General features: G+C 42.3%; 1 non-coding gene across 2 annotated transcripts in view; it reads right to left on the bottom strand.

The window, feature by feature from the left end:
• Nucleotides 1-228: 228 nt before the first annotated feature.
• The window catches only part of LOC105738669, a 35,799-nt gene continuing 15,611 nt past the window's right edge, over nt 229-20,416 (bottom strand). Inside the window, exons 2-4 of one of the 2 annotated variants that reach the window (XR_004030346.1) lie at nt 3,533-3,646; nt 1,744-1,903; nt 229-1,323 (exon numbers count right to left, since the gene is read on the bottom strand). This is a non-coding gene — a transcript (GDNF antisense RNA 1). The remainder of the gene's footprint in view (nt 1,324-1,743; nt 1,904-3,532; nt 3,647-20,416) is intronic. The other variant, XR_004030345.1, reaches the window with a different exon arrangement.

The raw sequence follows: 20,416 nt of genomic DNA, 5'->3' as shown, positions 1-20,416 counted from the left end.
AATACAAAAAAATTAGCCGGGCGTGGTGGCGGGAGCCTGTAGTCCCAGCTACTAGGAGAGGCTGAGGCAGGAGAATGGCGTGAACCCGGGAGGCAGAGCTTGCAGTGAGCCGAGATTGCGCCACTGCACTCCAGCCTGGGCGACAGAGTGAGACTGCGTCTCAAAAAAAAAAGAAAAAAGTAGGATTGGCTCAAAACAGGTATAGTGTGATTAACAAATTACTAGCAATTTGATTTTGCTAAGATTTCAGCAAATGTGCTGAGCGTTTTTATTTGCTGTATCTTGTCTTTTTTAAAATAAAGAAAGAAAAGATTTCTAGTTGTCCTAAAGACTGGTCGATGGACCTCATGTATGTGTGTGAAAATGTTGTCCATGACTCATCCACTTACAACATGATGACAACGCTGAGGGGAAAGACGCATAGTCTGTTAATGCTCCAGGCCTATAAGAAAATGTACTCCTGGTTTCCTTCTGAATGTGTGGACCTTTTACAATGAGAAGCTTCCCTTGAAATAATGTTTCATTCCAGAATGGTAGAAATGAGTCCATACCTACAGACATAACAACAGCAAAAGCTACAGCAATTGCAGAATTCCTGATCATGAAGAACAGCAACCAAAGTTGGATGAAGACAGGGAAATCACAGCCCCTGGGGTGACACATGCTGAGAGCTGCACCCCACCAGGTGGTGCTTTTGTTAACTCGCAACAAGATTCACTTTTGAAGCTTGAAGTCTTCTGACTCTTCTACCACAATATGTAAATACAGGCCAGAAAGAAAATGCCTCCAAAAATTACAGTAGCCTTCATGTCAACTCCAAAATACCTCTTTAGCCATGAGGAAGATGACAACATTGCAAATGAAAATGCAACCATCTTGCATGCGGTTCAGCTCTGAGTGTTCCGCTCGCACTGCCAACAGTCTGATGTGGGATTGTTTCTGGTTACTCAGAGTTAGTTAACCTCCCTGTGGCCTTCCTGACAAGCCATATGGATAGGAACTACAAAGTACTGGGAGACCCGGATTCCAGTCTCAGTTCAATTCGTTCTTTCATTTATCCAGAATTGTTGGAGGACAAGTGAGTTTTCCACTTATTGGATAAATAAGTTTTCCAAACAACTAAAAATTTTGGCTAGCCACAAGATTTTTGCACTTTTATTGTTTAAATAGGGGAAATTCTCCTAAGATATGGAATATATTAAGAGCATGGGCCCTGGACCCTGGATGCCCGGGCTTGAATCTCAGCTCCAACGCATGCTTGCAGTGTGATGTTGCGCAAGGGATTGAACTTCTCTCTGCTTCCGGGGATAACGATAGTCCCTGCTTCAGAAAGTAGAAAGAGTAAAGAAATTAACTATACAAAACAGAACAGTACCTAGCACATAAAAATTGTTTCAGTAAGTATTATTGTTATTACTATAAACAGAATGACTAATTGAAAACATGAGGCTTTTCTTCTCAGAGTCATCATTATAACCACTAAGCAAAATATTGTATGTGTATATATGCATATTGTTTACATATATAATATATATTTATAAGTATACAAATATTTTATGTATTTATGTATACACATAATTTATACAACCACACACTCACTAAATATACACACATATATGTATGCATCTATACATGCATATATATTATATATATACACACACACACACATACACACACTCTAGATGTAAATATATAAAATCATGCCTCATAACCCACTGGAATATATTAGGGAACTACATTTACCTTAAATGACCTCAGAAGTTTCCGCTTCTGGTTTTTCGCACCTTGTGTTTGCCTGTTTTAAACATCCTGGTCTCCTCTTTCATTGGTGGAACTGCTAGCAGCTGTGTCTGGCTATGTCTGACTTCTTCCTCCTCTGACTTGTTCTTCTATTCTTCCGTGACTGAGAAACCAGATTGCAAAGCTTGTTAGAATTGTGGCTAACGTAAGAGCCCAGAGTTCTGAATGAGAATCTCAGAGGCTCCTCTATGAAGAAAACGGATGGGCTTTACTATTTGGACACTGGATCACCTGCTATGGCTAATCTGATCACTGTGTTTAGCCTGCTTTCTGGTTCTTAATCTGTGCTTTTCAGATGTGCTCACAAGACCTTCAGGCTGTGTGAGCAGACTCAAGGGGCTACCATGGTGTAGAAAGGGGTGGCCAAGGTGGGGTTTAATCTAGGAAGGCTCCAAGCCCTCCATTTTTGCTTCAACCAGAGAAGCTCTGAGATGGCTTATATAATGGGCTTCTGCATAGGATGCCATTTGCAAAAAGGGTTCCGCTACTACATTAATAAATAAAGTTGGGAACAACTGTTCTACAGAGTCATGTTTGCTAGATAAATGACATCTGCACATACGCTCTTTTATGTATGTTTGAAATATTTCAAATAAAAAATGAGAGTCACAAGCCAAACCAACCCTAAGGATTAAACATAACAAAAATTCATACACAATAAATGAGACTGGGCATCTACAGAAAACATTTCCAAATAAACCACCATAACTATGATTTGTAAATTTTGTAATGATGTTAGGTTAACCCCACATCCCACCACAGAGCCACCACGTTAAAAGTCAATAAATATAAAATAAGTATAATTTTAAGAAGTCTAAAATGTTAATGATGGCTACAAATAGACGGGGCTTGAGTTACATGATTGGGAAAAGGGGAATTTTAAGAATGGTTTGCCAGGGTTTTTCCAGAACTCATGAAAAGAGATTCTAATAGTTGATACTAGGTTTCTAGTCAGAAACATCCATACACTGGAGATGGACATATTAGCATGATAGAAACGATCTTCCAGCAACATTAAGCTCCCTCTTGTTCTAACTAACTCCATCTTACTAACTGTATCAGTTAGAATTGTTTTGTCTGCAAGAAACAAACAAAAACCCCCACAAAAACAGTTGTGGTTTAAACCAGATAAAAATTTATTTATTTAGTTAGTTATTTGTTTATTTGTTTGTTTTTTGAGACAGAGTCTCGCTGTGTATCCCAGGCTGGAGTGCAGTGGCACGATCTCGGCTCACTGCAACCTCCACCTCCCAGGTTCAAGCAATTCTCCTACCTCAGCCTCCTAAGTAGCTGGGATTACAGGCGTGTGCCACCACACCCAGCTAATTTTTGTATTTTTAGCAAAGACAGGGCTTCACCATACTGGTCAGGCTGGTCTTGAACTCCTGACCTTAAGTGATCCACCTGCCTCGGCCTCCCAAAGTGCTGGGATTACAGGCGTGAGCCACCACTCCCAGCCAAGATCAAAAGTTATATATTTCTCAGTTGAGAAGCCTGGCGGGAGGTAGTCCAGGTTGGCCATGGCACTCTACGGTATCAAGGGCCCAGGCCTGCTCTACTTTATTGCTCTGTCATGAGTGGCTGCCATTCTCAAGGTCTCTTCTGGTCCAAAATGGCTGCCAGAGATCCAGACATTACAGCCACTTTCCAGACAACAGAAAGCAGGAAGAAGAGGAAATCCCTCTTCCTTCAAGGAGACTTATAAGAAGTTTCACGGACCCGTTCTGCTTACCTCATATTGACCACAACTTAGTCACATGGCCACACAGAACTGCACAGAAGGCTGAGAATTGTAGTCTGTATTCCAGACAGTTCTGTGCCCAGCCAAAACTCAGGTATTCTAGTACTAAGAAAGAAGGAAAAATAGATATTGGATGACAACAAAAGTCTCTACCATGCCAAATTATCTCCTGATTCCTATTTCCACTTCCTGAGTGAACCCACTCACCAAGAATAGAGTGGTAACCCATTGTCCACTTTTCACCCAATTAGATTCTTAAAAATTAATTTTCAAATCAACGTAAAGCCACAAACACTTGTTAGGTGCCTATTATGATTTATACAATGGAATACTATTCAGTAATGAAATGTAGCAAACTATTAATATATAGAACTTCAATGAATCTTGAGAAAATTATGCTGAGTGAAAACAGCCAGAAAGAAAAACAGAGTACATGTTGTATGATTCCATTTATATAAAATTCCAGAAAACACAAACTCATCTGCAGTGACAGAAAGCAGAATAGTGGTTGTCTGGGAACAATGGGAGGAAGGGGGGTAGCTTGCAAAGGGACACGAGAAACTTTAGGGCGGATGAATGTGTTTATTATCTTGATTGCAGTGATGGTTTCATGGGTATAGACATATATCAAAACTCATCAAGTGTAAAACTTTAAACACATGCAGTTGATCCGACATCATGTATGCCTTGATAAAGCTGTAAAACACTTTTTTAAAAAGAACCTATTACATGCCTGGTGCTATGCTAGGCATGAGAGGCACAAGATAAAGGTACAAGGTCCTGTCCTCAAAGGGCTCACAGACCAGTAAGTCATCCTGATTAATGAATTAGGCTTGTGAGTACAGATGGGGTGAATACATGCTGAGTCCCAACACACTAAGAAGGCACTCAGCCTACAGACTGAGAGTCAGACTTTGTCCCATAAGTACCCCCAGCCCCCAAACCCAGCCTGAAACACGCTTCAGCATTTGACAATGAGGTGCACCGTGTATACATGCACAGCTCTTTCAACCTACTTCTACTAAAGCTCTGGATACACATGAACAATATATTAATGTCTTAAACATCCCACGGTAAGTTGTATATTTCCCACTCTTAGAAATGGAATCCCATGACAAGTTCTCTTCACTTTCCACATCTGTGTTGCAGAACCAGGAAGGATCCATGACAAAGAAGTAGTTGGCACAAATGAATCTTCTGAAAGAACAGTCTGGTGAGACAGCTATTTGCAATCTGCTGTTTCCAGTGACCAATACCACTCATGTTTGACATCTCTTGGTATTGCTCCTGTGGTGTGTGCAACAGTGCAAGAGTGCAGTGCTAAGCTCTGAAAGCCCCAGATGGCAGCTCAGGGGGAAAATACTATAGAGCAAATTATTTTCTCTATTTCCTCCTCAATCTTGCCCCTCTAGTTCCTAGGGCTTATGAAGGTCAACAGAATGTATCCTTAGAACTGAAAGCTGTTGCTCCTACCTTTTCCACCTTGAGAAAAAAATCATTAGTTGCAGTGCAGATAGTTTCATCACAAAAAAGTAACAAAACTGATCAATTGAAAATCCTTGTGGAAGAAGAGATTTTTTTTTTGTCATCTCCCTTAAGCCCTTTCCATGTTGGCCTGTGCAGCCTGAACATCACTGAGTAGGGAATGTCATACAGGGTTGCATTAAGTGCTTCCCACAACCCAAAATACCTCCCCCTTAACCTAATAAAACATATGACACCCTTGCATGAATCCTTTTAGACTAAGATGCTGAGGCTGAATTGTCCTCTGGGAAAAGAAAGCAAAAATCCAACTGGCCTACGTTACTGAGGAGACGTTGAAAGATTGATGTAAGATAGCCCCTGATGGAAGAAAACGGGCAGGGCCCATGCGGGTGGCCTGCAGGATCACTGTGGACCTGCTGGGGGTGTGACAAAGGACAATGTGAGAAGGAGGAGGTAGTGACAATAAACTTTGGTTATGCCAAATTTTCTGAACAGCCAGCACTTCTTACTGTGAAAAACTGATCTGGAGTGAAGTGATGAATTATCCCATCCAAAATTACCAATTCTTTTCAAGCACTCCTCTCACTTCTATTCAATCCCCTAATAAAAGCAGACTTGCTGTCCTCATTAAGCCCAATGTATTGGCATCTTAAGTGTATTGATGTACTCGCATGTGATTTCCCTAATTACACTGGAACCTGTAATGCCCAAGAACTCTGCTGATGAAAATAATCCTTCTGTAATATTTTCTTTTTGGTTGGCCACCTCTGGGCATGAAAAACATATTTTCAATGAAAACTAGGAAGGGCTTTCTTAGTTCTTATCATATTAATCTTGTCATCTAAACTTTTCTACTGGAAAGTTAGCTTCTTCTATAAATCCGTTTCTCAAATTATTTTGGAAGTAACCTGAGATACTACATCAATGAGAAGGCCCAGAGCAGACGTGGGAGGAAAGAAAGAGGAATCAATGACAACCTTCAGCATTTATTCTTTAAAGACTAGCAGCTTAAACCCCCTAAATAGAACATGTGAATAATCAACTCACTCCTGAAGCTGAAGGGAATAATTCTATCTGAAACAGAAATCCCTCATTATACTATGGTTTTCATGAGCAGATATTTCCAAAGGGGCGGAGAGGTAGGGGACAGGGAGATGTCAGAATATACCCATCCAAACCCAACATTGAAAAGCCCACAAAACACATTTAGCTACAAGTTGGAGTCAGTTCTAATTCCCAGTATGTCACACAGGCGTCTTACAGCATTCACCACAACACCTCTGTGACTGTCCAAGCACATCCACACCTTGCCCTTGGACAAGACACACCTTGTCTCTGAGTCTCATTTCTCACCCATACAAAGGAAAGGTTTGCCTAAGGGACCTCTGCAGTCTGTCAAAATCTATCCTATAATGGATATAGGATATATCGTATAGTGGAATTACCCTGATGCTCTCCTACTGGCCCTGCTGTGTCTTCAATTTTTGGTGCCTTAAGTCCTTACCAGCATGACTCTTCTCAAGACTACCCAAGGAAGCACACTTTCAGTGTTTTGCAATACCACGTGTTATGGTTTGGCTGTATCCCCACCCAAATCTCATCTTGAATTGTAGCTCCCATAATTCCTACGTGTCGTGGGAGGGACCCAGTGGGAGGTGACTGAATTATGGGGGCAGGACTTTCCCATGTTGTTCTCATGATAGTGAATAAGTCTCGTGAGATCTGATGATTTTATAAAGGGGAGTTCTCCTGCACAAGCTTTCTTGCCTGCTGCCACGTAAGACGTCCCTTTGCTCGTCCTTCGTCTTCTGCCACAATTGTGAGGCCTCCCCAGCCATGTCGAACTGTGGGTCCATTAAACCTCTTTCCTTTATAAATTACCCAGTCTCGAGTATGTCTTTATTAGCAGCGTGAGAAAAGACTAATGCACCACATCCAAAATGCCAAGAGAGAACCTCTTTGGGTGCATATTCAGAGTGGTTCATGGAAAAGCTACCAAGGGAGGCCCACTGCCTGCTGGATGGACCTTCTAAGCACTATCAATGCAGAATAGCCCAGAACTAAGGGAGATTTTGCCCCTCAGGAGACATCTGGCCAAATCTGGAGACATTTTTGGTTGTTACAAGTTAGTGGGGAGGGATTGCTCCTGGCATCTAGTGAGTAGAAACCACAGGTGCTGCTAAACATCCTACAATACACAGGACAGCCACCAATAACCAAGAGCCATTCTGCCCAAAATGTCAGTAGTGCTGAGGTTGAGAAACCCGGGCCTAGGTCCACAGAACCAGCAGTGTGGGGCAGCCAGCTCTTACCAGTGCATGAGAGTTAAATGTGTGCATCTCTTTCCAGTTCCAGGTTCATGAGGTCACTCTGATAAGATGAAATCTGCCATGGTAGGAGGATTTACACCACAGAAATCAGCAAATCAGCTCTACAAATCAAGGCAATTTTATGTCTGCAAGCAAGTTGTTAAACATTTATCAACACACCGCTAATCCAAACCAGCACCTGAAGTAACTCGGAAGCCCAAAGTTCTTTCAGCAAGAAGGCTATACTGTAGTGAGATGAATTTACCTACGGGCAAGAAGTGGGACTTCCTAACATTACCATAACAACCATGACAAAAAGGAAGGACACAGAATGAGGGACGTCATGGGCAGATATTGGAAGAGTCTCCTGTTCTTTGGTTTCATTTGCTTACTTATATATATATGCACTGCCTTCTTCCAAAGAGCACTTGAGGGGACAATCAGGAAATCACAACAGGCTTGTTTACTAAACTGCTCAGAGGAAAACCATAATGGAAAAATAATTCAATATATTTAATTTTGAAAAATTGACATACAAAAATAAAGATCAACACACAACAGGTGCCAAGCCCGAGGAGCAGGAAAGCTGATCCTTCCACCCAGCCCAGCTGCCTGAGAGACACATTTCCTAGTGGGTCCTGGACACTGGCAAAGCTGAACTCTACCAGACCCCCCACGAGGAACCGCAGGGCCCCCTCTTGCCTTCCAGGGCTCCACACGGAGGATGGAATGCCCTACAGAAACTCAAGCCACATTGTAGGGAAACCCTTTTCCAGCTTGCTCTTTATTGCTGTCTTGATATTTGCCTCTGGTTGCTATGGCAAAATCTGGCATTGGAATTTTTCTGGGAACAAATAGGAAATAGTTGTGGGGGAGGTTCAAGATCCTACATACATTTAGGTTTGGTTATAAACACTCATAGTAAAATAAAGCATTGACTCATTAAACCCAAAACAAACCAAAAAAGAATTTTTTTAAATCCTTTTTCAAAAACCCTTACTTTGTTCCAAAGGTGACCAGCTAGAAAGTTGTTTGCCCTTATGGACAAGACCACCAGCGAAATGAACTAACAGGGTAGAGGACCAATCAGTTGGGATACTGGTCACCCCATGCCAAGTCACACTCTGCCTTTAGCATGTTTCATTACTGGAGCTGGAAGTGCTCACCCTACACAGAAGAAATTTTCCATTTGCAGGAGTGGATTATTTTTTCCAGCCTCACTGAGGAATATGCCAGGACTGCAGCCATTCGAACTCTGGCACCACCTAAGAAAAGCTTAGGAGGACATGCAGGCCTGTGGCACACTTTGAACCCAGATGGGCCGGGTGTCTCTTTGTTACTGCCTAGTGATATAGTTTTGGATATTTGTCCCCACCCAGATCTCATGTTGAATTGTAATCCCTAATGCTGGAGGAGGGGCCTGGTAGGAGGTGTTTGGATCATGGGGGCAGATCCCTCATGGCTTGGTGCCATCTTCACAATAGTGAGTGAGTTGTTATGAGACCTGCTCATTTAAAACTCTGTTAACACCCCCTCATCCCCAATCTCTCTCGCTTGCTCCTGCTTTCAACTTGTGGCATGCCTGTTCCCCCTTCCCCTTCTGCCATGATTAAAAGCTCCCTGAGGTTTCACCAGAAGCTGAGCAGATGCCAGCACTATGCTTCCTGTATAGCCTGCAGAACTATGAGCCAATATAACCTCTTTTCTTTATAAATTACCCAGTCTCAGGTATTTCTTTACAGCAATGTAAGAATTGCCTAATACATCTATCTTTCCCTAAGGCCACTATATCTGAAGAGTTCCTGAATCTCCACTTTTCACCTAAGCCCCAACTGTTCTCTCAGTTCACATCCACAGCTCACATGCCCTGACTCATCTCCTAGGGCCAGCCATATATGTGGGAAGAAACATTGCCACCCATACACAGTGAATTGAAGAGGGTGAAAGTCCTCTCCGCCCTGTGTGGGTTAGCCAGTGTGGCTGGGTGTCCCTAGCATTCAAGGCTGTCATCAAAATACAAAGCCTCCTAAGAGATGTATGGAGAGGTATCATACTATAGACTTTACCAAAGATTTCAAAGGGGAGATTCTTCAAGTGCCATCTGTCTCCAACCTATTTTTTTCCATCCTATCTCCTAATGTTCCCCAACAACCTAGCTCGGCTCCAGTCAAGCTCATACCTTACTATCTCTTGCATCTACCATAGATGCATCAGAAATAATGATAAAAATATGTGACTACATACAGCAATCTTTACTTATCAGAGTATCTCTAAAAGACAACATATTTGTTTGGAGTAAATACCTAGGTAAGCCATTTGGGAAGGAGAGGACAGATCTCAAGGTTTTGTTCAAATACAAACAGCAGTCACTGAAGTATTATCTATAAAATAAGGGAGGAAAGAAAAAGCAACAGGTAACAGGAGGCAGGGCCTGTGTGGGAGGGGACTAAAGAGGTAATACGTGTAAGAACAACTATTTTTCTAGAAGTCACCACCACCTGATACTGTTCCAATTTCTTTATATATATCAACTCATTTAATTCTTACTACAATCTGATGAAGTAGTTAATAATATTATCCCCACTGCACAGGTGGGGAAACAAAGCCCCTGAACCCTTCAGTAACTTGCCCAAGGTTACCTGGCTTGTGAATGGTGGAGATAGTGAGTGATGGTCTGACTCCAGACTGTACTTTGAACCACTTTACTCAATGGCCTCAGTGGGGAAGCCTCTGCTTGCAGTTGAGGAAGGACTGCAAAGCAGTAGACTTAAAAGATTTTGTCAAATATAAGAAGTCATCAACATAAGACACACCATTGTCTTATGTATTGCTACCAAAGGAAACATGCTGCCAATCATACTGTGACACACCAACACAGCAAGACAGAGTCTGGTTTCCAAGATTTCAAATACTCAACTAGGAAAAAGGTATATATTGGAAGTGATGAACACAGTATCAAAGTGGAATATGAATCTGTTTGTTGTGGGGGTTACAGTGAAACCTCCATCAACTTCCCTTTGAATCTCCACAGTAAACTCCACACTTCTCACAAATGCTTTTGTGAGCATTGATTCTTGAGAGGAGATGGTAGCAAGGAAGAACTCCCAGAAGTGCCATTTGTGTGTGTGCACACGGCAAACGTGTGCAGAGGCAGAGCAAAGACAATTTTAGCAAATTCAAAATGTACTTACCCTACATTTAGTTACGCAAAGAAAATGTACCTTCGTTATTTTCTATAATTGATCCAATCTTTCTCCTGAGCCCTTCACTTTACTGAGTAAAGAAGGAAAATTAAATGTCATCTAGTCCAATAATTTTAAATGCCTTCTGGATATTTTGGTATTGCAGCACCCCCTGCCCCCTACCACTGCTTCACTTTCCCATTTTTCTCCAAGGTGACTCCTGGGGGAAGGGTCTGCTTCATGGTGGTAGGAAAGGGGAGGAAGGTCCTTGGCCCACATGATTCATATGTGCAGGTTCCTGGCCTGTCCTCCGGTTCATCTAGTTCCCACCCTGGAAGGCCTTGATGCTGAAGTCTGTGGCTGATCAATGCCTGCTCTGTGCTTACTGGGGCCATGCTGACCCAGCTCCACTTAGGTCCTCGCAGGAGCTGCATATCCTTCTGAGGTATGGCTATGTCTCCCATTCTATCTCCACCCAGGGCAGTCCCCCTGCTGGCAACCCCATGATAAGCTCATCAGCTGGGACTACTTACTCATGGCACGGCACGCTTGCTCAATGAGCTTGGGTGTGACTTCCAGTTCCTCCCAATCGCAGCTCCTTGCCAGCCACTACACTGAGGCTGTCATTTTAAAGAAGCTATTTGCCATCCTAGATCTACCAGTGATCCGAGAGGCTCACCTGTTGGTAGCTACCTGTGCCCAAGAGACAACAGTCACCTGAAGGGGAAACGCAAACATTATACAATGTTGCAATTAGTGTTAATGAAATTAATAAAGATCAAGATAACCTACTGAGCACATTAGCATGCAGATAGCATGTTCTATTCCTAGTGGATACACAGTATATTTCCAGCTTAGTCCATGATTTTAGACTGGAGTTCCATGAAGACAGGGACAATGCTTATCTTGCTCATCATTGTATGTACATGCATAATGGGCACCGAATATTTGTCAGATGCATGTTAAAGTTTAAAAAGGGAAGAGTAGCAAGTCACTTACGTTAAAGGATAATGTTGTCTAGGCCAGTGGTTCTTAAGTGGAGATAACTTTATCCCCCAGAAAACATTTGGCAACATCTGGAGACATTTTTGGTTGTCACAACTCGGGAGGGGAAGCTACTGGCATCCAGAAATGCTGCTCAACGTTCTACAATGCAAGTGACATCCCCCAAAAAACAAAGAATTATTTGGCCTAAAATGTCAATAGTGCCAGAACTGAGAAACTCTGATCTAAGGATTTGAGAGCTACAGATCATGGTGTGCTGGTAAATGTTAACAACAGGCTCTCTGGGTAAGGGAGGGACTCCTGATTCATAATGTTTACCAATTTACATGAAATAAATACTACAACCACGGCTGATTTCAAGCTCCAACAGGACATCATGAAACACACAGTTGGGAAAAGGGCATAGCAGAGCACACTGTTATACAATATTTCCACCCTGCAGTTACAATAGACTGAAATAACCCCAACAGCATAGATAATAGTAACATATAGTAAAATAATTTGAAAATAATGAATTTTGAGTATTATTATTACTACATTTGTTTTTAATGAAATATATTTAAATGTAAGTTTAGGCCATTTCACTTTTATAATGGCTGTATTTAATAAGTGGCTCACAACATTCCTGAAATTTTAACATTGGCCTTTGTGAGTCCGTATGAGTGACCCCCAGCACACACCTGGCCAGGGATAATGCAAATGGAAAGAGATAAGTTGAAGGGTTGAAGGGAGGCAAGAGGACAAGCTGCAAACATCAAACAGTGCCCTTGGCCCGTGTAGCAAGAGGAGGCTGAAGAGCAACTGGGGAGACACCCTGAAGCACAGAGCACCTTGTGAGGTATGAACATGGGAGCCACTCAGAGGAGAAAAGGTGTTGGGATGTGTTCCCTAATGGGCGACCCGACTTGCTCTACTTTGAAACATTAAAAATCCAGCTTCCAGCTGGTTGCGGTGGCTCACGCCTGTAATCCCAGCACTTTGAGAGTCTCATGCAGAAAGATCGCTTGAGGTTGGCAGTTCAATATTAGCCTGGGCAATATAGCAAGACCCCACCTGTCTCTACAAAATAAAAATCAAACAAATTAGCCAGCCACAGTGGTGTGTATCTATAGTTCCAACTACTCAGAAGGCTGAGGCTGAAGGATTGTTTGAGCCCAGGAGTGTGAGGCTTGCAGTGAGCTATGATTGTGCCGCTGTACTCCAGCCTGGGTGACAGAGGGAGATCCCTGTCTCAAAAAAAAAAGAAAAAAAAACTTTAAAAATCCCATCTCATATATCTACAGACAGATAAGATAGATAGATAGATAGATAGATAGATAGATAGATAGATAGATAGAAGATAGATAGATGACAGATAGATAGATGACATAGATATAGATACGGATATATTAATAGATGTACCCTACTGGTTCTGAGTAGCACCATATTAAAAGTAAAAGCAAATGAAAACAGCATTCCTCAGTACCTCCCCCAACACAAAGAGAGAAGTGAATAGAATTTAAATGGAGGGAAATATATATCTAGTTTCCTATTTTCTTAAGAATTAAACATCGAGGACTGTCTGCTATAGTGTTCTATCACATTGTGCAGGCTTAATAAATAAAGAATTTAAACCATCTACCTTCCCCAGGGGAGACAGGCGAATGCACACTGGCATGAGCACATACTGCTCAGGTTGGAGGGCTTCTGCCTGCTCCTCCAGGAGAATCTGGCCCAGTAAAGGAAGCACTGCTTTCGTGTGTGCTTTAGGAGTCTATCCAGAGCTGCAGTCCTCATGGCTGGAGAAGTGAACAGGGCGCAGAGCTGATCTTGCTAAACTGCATCCACTTCCCAAGGTTTGGGATGAACCCATCAAGGTCTCAAGACAGAGGGCCGGGATAGCATAGCTTCTCCCTCTGTAGACTAGGGCTGCTGAATGCAGGGAAGTCCATGTAGCCCCAGAGAGGCCAGCGGGTCTCTCCACAATCCCACTCCTCCACTTCCGGTAACATCTACCATCTGCCCACCTCAGTGGACCTGCTCTCTGTTCAACAAGTAGAGTGTTTGAATTCCACATTTTCCTCTATAAAAATCCTCAGATGGCCAAATCTCAAAAAATATCCACATGTGAAAGTGGGATTTGGAAGACAAAATAGAATGGGGAGGAGCGCTGTTACTCTTAGGCCCAGGAAAGGGGGACCCCTATTACTCCTCTGGTTGTGCCCTTTCCTATGGAGTGAAGAGTTGAGGGGCACAGAGATGTACCCACCTGGAGCCTGCAGCCTGCGTATCATCTTTCAGACTGCATCTTGGGTACCAGAGACACTGAATCCCCTGTCCAAGTGGTCTTAAGTCCACTTCCAGAGCTTTCCCCAGGCCTTTTCTCTCCAAGGCAGGTCACACCCCCAGTGCACACAACCCTAAGCCACGGGGTGCTGTTTGTGGGGATACAGCTTGTATGTGTAGGCTAGGATGTCCACACACATATGTGTACCGCCCCCTTATGTGGGACTGCCAGGGTGGGAAGAGATGAGGGACAGGCCACAGGCCGTGGGCTAGGTGTCCACACCCTCTGAGCCACAACATTCCTGCATGGTGCTCCAAGACCCCACAGATTCTCAGTGCACAGCAGCCCTTGTGCACAAGTGTCTTTATCAAGGCAGGAGGATGGAGCATCTTTTATTTAATACTTTGCCAGCTTGATTTATCACTTTTAAATATTTAGGTATGGTATATGAGCCTCTGTTTTTACACTTGCAGGGCCCCACAAAAGTTAGGGAAGGACCTGGGCAAGGAAAAATGTTTAAGGGAGGGATGGGGAGTCATCAAGATCAAAAAGGACCAAAACTGTTTCTTTGCTATGTGGTGCTTAAAATAGTGCCCAGCCCATAGTAAGTATTCAAATATTTGTTGAAAGGCAAAAGTTGGAAGGGGGAGAGAGAGAGAGAAAGAGCGGGGAAGGAATTTGTGTTAAACCTTTCACACTTTCAGGAGTTTGTAACACGGAGTCAGAGAGGTCAGAATTCAAATCCTGTCTTTACCATTCCACTTGTGCATCCTTGGGCAAGTTTTTCAATATCTCTGATCCTCAATGTCCTCATCTGGAAAAAGGAGAAGCCACGCTTATCACATAGAAGAACAAATTAGTATTAACTGCTTACACTGTTCTCAAGACCATCACCATTTTCATTAAATGCTCCACTCCCTCAAGCCCATTTAATTTATAAGATGTAATCTGAGTATCAATTTGTTTCAAATAACCTCAAGGAGGCTATTTCTACTGACGTGGCTAATGCAGAGAGAGAAATATTTCATGATCAGCCCCACCAACATCCTCAAATGCCCCCCTACCACCATAGCAGGTGCTGCTGGTGCCCACCCATACCCCTGGGCACTCGTCACCTCAGTACTCAGTAGTCTGACTTCCAGTTGCCAAACCAGCATTTCTTTGCGTAAAGGCATCCTCAGACCTCCAGAGCCCACTAAGCCACTTGCATGGCAGGACTGCCTTCAACCAATGATGGGCAGGAGTTGGTAGAAATACCCTGGCTCTCGTACTCCTAGAGTAAGATAACTCTGAGGTGCATGTTCTACACTGAATCCCAGCAGGATCATGTTCTAGTTACCCTTAGTGATAACTTGCTTGATAATAGACACTTTGGTTGCTAGACAACAAGTATGCCTGAGTGTGGCCATGCCAGTTACTACGGCCAGTATTCCTTCTAATTCCTCAGTGTTCGTGCCTTATCACTTGGTAAATATTTTCCAAGTCACCCCTTCACATTTAACCAATAAGTTGTTCCCCCAAGTGATTCTTAGGAAACATGAATATTGTATCAAACTAGATCCAATAGCAATTTCACCTAATAAACTACTATTTATTAGTGTCCCCCTTGTTCCTGTGATGTATGGCATTAAAAGGCAATAGTTAAAAGAAATGGACAATAAAAGATCATTTAGTGCTTCCAGCAAACACCACGGATTTGTTGTTGTTGTTGGAAATCTTCCCATGTGTGTGAGTGAAGTGCCACGACTACACACAGTGTATCAAATAGGCATCTGCTCCCAAGTGCTTTTGTACTTGGCTGTGACCTCAGGGCTTGACAAACATGTTGTCTCCGTGTTTTTATTTATTATCTCATAATCCTTTGGATGGTGACAAATTCTAAGATTATAACAAATATATTATGATACCAATATGAATATAATGTAACAAAAAGATGACCTAGATCTATGGTAGGTGAATGCCAACCCAAACAGTGGCTAAACTGAGCAGCTGTTTGCAATTAGGTCCCATTAACAAGTTTTAAACACGGCATGACTGGGAACCTCTTTGAAGTCTGTTGCCCCATGAAAGTTTTGCTTGAAAGGGGTTTCCCAGTGAGAACCAGTCAAAACGCACAGCTGAACAGCTTCACTTCCTCTTTAGACTTCAGTGCCATGTAGAGTTCACACTTTTAATTCATCTTCTCCAGTTTTGTGTATAAATATTTCAGACATGTAAAGAAATGTCTGGAAAGGCATCTTTGCTGAAAAGGACATTGTGAAACCAGGAAGGAGGAAAGCACGGGGGAGGGCTCCTGGGGTCTACTTGGCAATCTGTTGAAACGATGATCCCTACAGAAAAGGAAATTACAAAACAACAGCTAGGTGTTCAATAAGGCATACAAGAGCATCGTCTACTCTGACATAAAAGCTCCATGAGGGCAAGAACTTGGTCTGGCTCATCATTGCATCCTTAGTACCTACTGACTAGACTGGCACACAGCAGACCTACTACAGATATTAGATGAATAAATGAATGAATGAATGGCTATTTACTGAATGAATAAACAAACACTCAAATGAAGTAATAAAATGAATAAAGTATATACACATGCTTGGAAAACACAAGCTATTTAATAAAATCTAATCCACATGAGTATGTGTGACACAAAAGCACACAGAGGCACACATACAACACACATACACCCACAGAAAAAGGCAGAAATATGTCTCCTAATTATTTTGCTGGTCCTGCCTACTTGGTGATAATTTGGGATTTAAATTTCAGCTTCATTTTTCATATCTGACAAAAAGATGGGAAATGCAAGGTTGGACAGAATGCACCTAGAGTGGTGCCTGGCACATGGTAAGCACATAATAAATATTTGAGGACTAATGCGTGAAAAAACTACATGGTGCTTGTAGAAAAAACTAAATAGTGCTCCACCATCCCTGGCCAGAAAAGGCTCTGACATCTCTGTTTCATTCCTTGTGCATTTCCTAAGTCTTGTTCACTGGCTTTCCCGCAAGTCCCTCTCATTTGAGGACACCAGGCCCAGCTCCAAAGGAAAGTTTTGGAAGAAGAGACAGGGAGCCATCTTCCTTCCCTCCAGGCCTTGTGGAGACAGTGGAGTCAGTGGCTTTGCTGTAGGTGAAGTGAGATGCTTATTTAGGAGACACTCTGCAGACAGTGAGAGATCTGCCAGGAGGCAGGGCGTCAAAACCTGGGTTGCCTGTTACAATGTTGATTCCTGGGTCCCAGCCCTAAAAGGCTCACACTCAGTGGGTCTGGGGTATAACCCAAGAATCTGCACAATAACAACCACCCTGGTGATTCTGATGCAGATGATAAACTACTAGAGCCACTGGGCTAGAAGGAAAGCCTTCCGGAAGGAGAAAGATGTTCATCCCAGAGTGCCTACATCTGGTGGGTTGGTGCCATCCTGAGGCATCCTTCAGGGAAGTCCTCAAGCATTCTCTAGACAAGACTTTAACTGACTTTAAAAGAGAAAGAACACACATTCTTTCTTTTCTGTGATGGTAGGGGACACACACAATTCAGCAACCAAAAGGTTTTAGTTCCCAAAAGTCTAAAAGCTCACTAATAAAGGGCCCTGGAGTGCAACTGGGGAAGACAGGCATGCTTCTCAAGCAAAAGACCCACTTTTCCCTTAAGGGAAAATCCCAGGTTTGAAAATATCACAGAAACAAAAGAACGATAACTAGAAAACAGGAGTTGGAAATGTTGATCCTAATGAAAAGCAAGGAAGCGGGGCAGAGACACTGACATCTGAATTACCCATGTGACAAAGTCTCAGGACAGAGGGAGGGCTGACACAGAACTAGACTCTATTAAAGTGTTAGAATGACAAGTTCCTGCAACATGATAATTTAGAGACTTGTAATACATCTGTCTACACAATAGCTAATTTCAGAGTCAATGCTGTACTCCTTGAAGACAATCTGGAAACCTGGAAAATCCAAGACAAATGGTCTGTTAGCATAAAGGATCTCGATGGTTTAAATCCTCCATATATCATGGCTGCATGAAAGGATTCCTCTGTAAACATGGGAGCAAGACCACACTGCCTTATATCAAGACATTTTCAGCTTGTTTAAAAGGGGGCATTATTTTCCACTGGCAAATAGTTTCTTCACAATCTCTCTCTCTCTCCTTTTCTCTCTCTCCCTCTCTCTCTCTCACACACACACACATACACACACACACACACACACACACACACCGTGCCTATCTGTGCACATGGAGGAAAACTCTTTTGATGGTTTTCAAGTTATAAAGGCCTAAGCCTTTTTGTACTACTTTGGGAAGCTTAAAGCTACAGACTAGACCAGCTACAGCCCAGCCTGGTGAGACATCAGTCTCTCTGTGAGCTGGCCAGCATCACCTACTCCCTGACCCCTGCCTTCCTGTCCTGCAACCAACAGTCTAATTGCTTTTGTACCTTTCTGAATAAACAAAAATACTTATTTTTGTTTAGTGTCATATACAGTTTATAAAATTAAGTGGTAAGTGTAGATAATAAGCATTTTATGTCAGCTATGTAACATATGGGCTTCAAGTCTATTTCTGTTGACTCTCAGCCATCAGGCTCATGGCAAAGGCTTTAAGACTATAGGATAGATAGGGGTGTGTTAGCCATACATGTTGGAAGGAAGGGAAACAGGAGAAGGAATAACAGTCAGAACAGGTTGGCTTGTACCGGGGTAATAACCATTCACCAAAATATCAATGGCAAAAAAAAAAAAAAGGCATCTTTCCCACTCTACTACATATCCATCTCAGGTCAGTTGGAGGGGGAGGGGGGTGGGGGGAGATGGAGGCTGGGACCACTCCTTACTCCTTACTCCAAAACCCAGGCTGAGGAAGTGGCCACCAATTCCTACATTGCCAGGCATATGGGGGAGAGAAAGAAAGCTCCGCACAGCCTTGAATCAGCAATTAAATGCTTGATCTAATGGTGACACACAGCATCTCCACTCATATCTTATTGCCCAGAACTGGTCACATGGCCCAGCCACCAGTCACCCAATGACAAGGGAGCCAGGAAGTGAAATCCTATTCTGTGCCTGAAAGTCAAAGATCCAGAAAGATTTGAAGAACAGCGCTAATGACCACCAAGAAGGGAGGATGGGAGAAGACCTACGAATTGACTGCTGCTGACAAAGACACACTGAAAAATCCTACTACTGTCACTGACTGTCCTCAGATCCTGACTCAACAGCATTTACCACTGCCTGTAAAACCTGCAAAGTAGAGGGCAAGTGCCAAAACATAATCCAGCTTTCATCCCAACATCTAAAGAAATAACCATGCATTTCTATTAAGATTGAATTTTGACAGCAGAGAGGTGATAGGTGTTGCTTTGTAATTTTAAAAAATATTTTTTTGTTAATTATACAATATTTTCAAAATGTTTTCATTTCCCATGAAATAGGCATTCTCATATATTAATTTTAAGAACAAAATTGGTTGGGCTTTCCTGAAATATTATTGGCTAGGTGGCAAAGAACATTTAAAAGGTTTACCACCCTTTGACTCAGAAATTCTACATCTAGAAATTAATCCTAAGAAAATAAGCAGAAATGCAAATAAAGGTTTATGTAAAAGCATATTGTCTTCCTTTTTTTTTTTTTTAAGACAGAGTCTCACTCTGTAGGCCAAGCTGGAGTGTCGTTGCCTGATCACATCTCGACAGCCTCAACCTCCTAGGGTCAAGCGTAGCCCATTTCAGCCTCTCAAGTAGCTGGGACTACGGGTGCCCACCACCACACCTGGCTAATTTTTGTATTTTTTTGGAGAGATGGGGTTTTGCCATGTTGACCCAGGATAGTCCCAAACTCCTGGGCTCCAACAATCCTCCTGCCTCAGCCTCCCAAAGTACAGGGATTACAGGTGTGAGCCACCATCCCCAGCCTAAAGTGATTTTATGTTTTATAGATGTTTTCTGTAGCATTATTATTAATACTCCAAACTGGAAGTAACATAAATGTCTAATAAAAGGGGATGGGTCAAATAAATATGGCTACATTCATACAACAGAATATTGCATATTGGTTTGGTGAAATGGCTCAGCAGGCTGGCGTGATAATATAATGAACTACTCTATTGCCATTAAGAATCACAATTATTAGAGTTATCTAGAAATGTGGGAAGAACTACAGGAAGTAATAATAACAAGACAAAGTAGAAATCAATAATATACATATTAAAATTCTATATGATATAAATCAGTTCTACATTAAATTCAGAAAAGATTAGGGCATATATGGATGTTCCAGAAATTTGCGTTTTTCTGATGATTTTTTATGTGTTCAGATGTTTTGTTAAACTCTTGTTCAGCTGATGAAAGAAGAAGAACAAGGAAGAAGAAATAAAAAGGGAGGGGAGGAGAAAAAGAAGAGAGAAAAAAGAAAGAAGGAGAAAGCAGAAATAGAAAGTAGAAAGGGGACCAGAAAGACAGAAAGATTTAGAAAGTTTATTGTAGCAACTACCATAACATCTCCACGCTGTCCATCCCAGGCAAAGTCCTGAGTAGGCTTTTCCTCTGTGAGCTACAAAAGAACAATGTGATTTTAGTCTACCAAAATGTAAGAATTTTTGCTGTTCATTAAATACATGGAAAGTACAG

The sequence above is a fragment of the Nomascus leucogenys genome, chromosome 6 (assembly GCF_006542625.1).
Source record: "Nomascus leucogenys isolate Asia chromosome 6, Asia_NLE_v1, whole genome shotgun sequence".
In the NCBI taxonomy this organism is placed as follows: domain Eukaryota; kingdom Metazoa; phylum Chordata; class Mammalia; order Primates; family Hylobatidae; genus Nomascus; species Nomascus leucogenys.
The sequence above is the reverse complement of the archived record's forward strand: the minus strand, read 5'-3'. Positions and strand labels throughout refer to the sequence as shown.